This window comes from Humulus lupulus, chromosome 5, assembly GCF_963169125.1.
Source record: "Humulus lupulus chromosome 5, drHumLupu1.1, whole genome shotgun sequence".
Taxonomy (NCBI): Eukaryota; Viridiplantae; Streptophyta; class Magnoliopsida; order Rosales; family Cannabaceae; genus Humulus; species Humulus lupulus.
The window spans coordinates 149,281,354-149,284,033 of NC_084797.1; the positions used below are offsets into that span (position 1 = coordinate 149,281,354).

The 2,680-nt window shown below is 39.3% G+C and overlaps 1 non-coding gene across 1 annotated transcript; it reads right to left on the bottom strand.

Moving 5' to 3' along the window:
- Nucleotides 1-960: 960 nt before the first annotated feature.
- LOC133780939 (small nucleolar RNA R71) lies at nt 961-1,067 on the bottom strand. Its single transcript, XR_009869744.1, has one exon. It is a non-coding gene; the product is annotated as a small nucleolar RNA R71 (small nucleolar RNA).
- Between the last annotated feature and the right edge of the window lie 1,613 nt (nt 1,068-2,680).

Consider the following 2,680-nt stretch of genomic DNA (forward strand, 5'->3'; position numbering starts at 1 on the left):
TCCTTAGTAGTTTTATTTATTTATTTATTCATTTTTTTTTAAAATTTTAAGTTTAGAATTTTTATTTTAGATTTAGGTTTTTTCCGAAAAAAAAAGAGCATAAAATTTTAAATCATAAAATTTTTAAAAAGATCAAAAAAATAAAAAAAAATCAAAAAATCAAACAAAGTATTGAGAACATTTGTGTAATTTTGGAAATTAGTAAAAATCAAACTTGTTCTGTCTTAGAAAAATTGGTTCTTAAATAAGGTCTGTGTTAGCGTTACCCTCCAATCTTTTCTAAGAACCTCGGGGAGTTCTAGAAAAGCTCTTGGGCCTAAAGTGGTACCTTGGCAGCCTTTCCAATTGGCCTGGGAACATTTTGGTGTATACTTATTACATTATTACACATTTGCGCTTATAATACTTACAAAATAAAAAAAATAAAAAAATAAAAAAATATTTATGCCACGAAACAAAGACGCACTAGGGAGATTTGTGAGACAACAAGTAGAAACTTTAGAAAACTCTCCTAGTTCGTCGTTTTCTTCCATTCGTTCAAACACTCCTGATTCACCGAGACTTCCTGAACCACCCACGATGGCTCATCAAGATGAAGCCCAACCAAGAACGCTACAGGAATATTTACATCCTACGCGTACAACCACACCTTCGTGCATAATGTATCCCAACAATATGCCAAATTTCGATTTTAAACCCGGCATGATTAACCTCTTACCAACCTTCCATGGGTTGGAAAATGAGAGTCCATACGTGCATATACGGGAATTCGAAGAGGTGGTGGCTACATTCAAAAACCGAGTTGATGTCACCAACATTGTGAGATTGAAATTCTTTCCTTTCTCACTCAAAGACAAAGCAAAAAGCTGGTTGTATTCCTTAAGGCCTAGATCTATCGGAACATGGGACGAAATGACAAAAGCATTCTTTGCCAAATATTTCCCGCCCCATAAGACTAGCAGCCTTAAGAGACAAATCTCTACCTTCATCCAGAAAGACCATGAAACTTTCCATCAGGTCTGGGAAAGGTTTAGAGATTTGATAAATCAATGCCCACATCATGGATACGAAAGCTGGCGTCTGATCAGTTATTTCTATGACGGTCTCACAACCGGTCAAAGACAATTCGTACAAATGATGTGCAATGGCGAATTCCTTCAAAAAGATCCCGATGAAGCTTTCAAGTACCTCGACGATCTTGCTGAAAAATCCTACACATGGAATGGACCGAGTCCTATGGACAAGCCACGATCAACTGGAATCTACCAATTAAGGGAAGATGACAACGTCAAAAGCCAAATTGAATCATTGAGACAACAATTCGAGGCTTTCAAATCTCAAGAAGGTAGAGGAATCCACATGGCTGCAAAGGTAGAGACACGAGATCCATGCTTCATCTGTGGAGGAACGAAACATCAACCGCAAGAGTGCCCAACTCTTAGTGAGTTAAGAGGAGGAAAAGAGGAACAATGCAATGCTTTAGGGGATTACAAGAAACCTTATAACCCTTTCTCAAACACTTACAATCCTGGTTGGCGCAACCATCCAAATTTCAGCTGGAAGGATTCGAACCAAGCATCTGGGAGCCAATGGAGGCCTGAGCAGCAACAACCACCAAAATCATACAACGCTCCTCAAAATATCATGCAGTCAAATAATTCTCTTGAGAGTACTTTGCAAATGCTTGCACAAACTCAAATAGCCTCAACTCAAGAGCTCAAGACTTGTTTCACACAAATGGTAGAGGAAATGAAAGACATGAAAGTCCAAATGACAAAGCTAAACACTACTTTGGCGATTCAAGAGCATGGGAAACTTCCCGCTCAACCTCTAATCCATCAAAAAGGGCAACACATGGCACAAACCTCCTCCTCTACAGATACAAATTTCAAAGAGGTTAATGCCATCACTACTCGAAGTGGTTAAGGTACGGTTTCACCGTTAACTAAGACAACGAGTACGTCAATGCCCGCTCCAGATGATGATGTGCCAATAAGCATTCCAGTAAAGGCACCCTTTCCTCAAGCTTTGAAATCCACTGGTAAGGTACTGGAAAATCATGGTGAAATCCTAGACCTTTTAACACAAGTGAAGATCAACTTGCCATTGTTGCATGTGATCAAACAAGTGCCGGCTTATGCCAAGGTTATCAAGGATTTATGCACTGTTAAAAGAAAGCATCATGTCAAGAAAAATGCATTCTTGGCAGAACAAGCTAGCGCGGTAATTGACTGCAAAACACCGCCGAAGTACAAAGATCCTGGTTGTCCCACCATCTCATTCCATATAGGGGAACATGAATTTGGTCAAGCCCTTCTAGACTTAGGAGCAAGTGTAAATCTTATGCCATATTCAATATACTTGCAATTAGGTCTAGGAGAACTCAAGCCCACATCTGTGGTGCTACAACTGGCTGATCGATCAGTTAAGAAACCTCGGGGAATAGTAGAAGACGTTCTGATTCAAATTGAAAAATTCTATTACCCTGTTGACTTTCTCATCTTGGACACTCAATCTGAAGTAAGTATAGAGTCCAAATTCCCATCATTCTTGGTAGACCTTTCCTCGCAACAGCAAATGCACTCATTAACTGTAGGAATGGTCTCATGAAAATCTCTTTCGGGAACATGACTCTAGAAGTGAATGTTTTCCACATCGGCAAACAACAACCTGACAACGA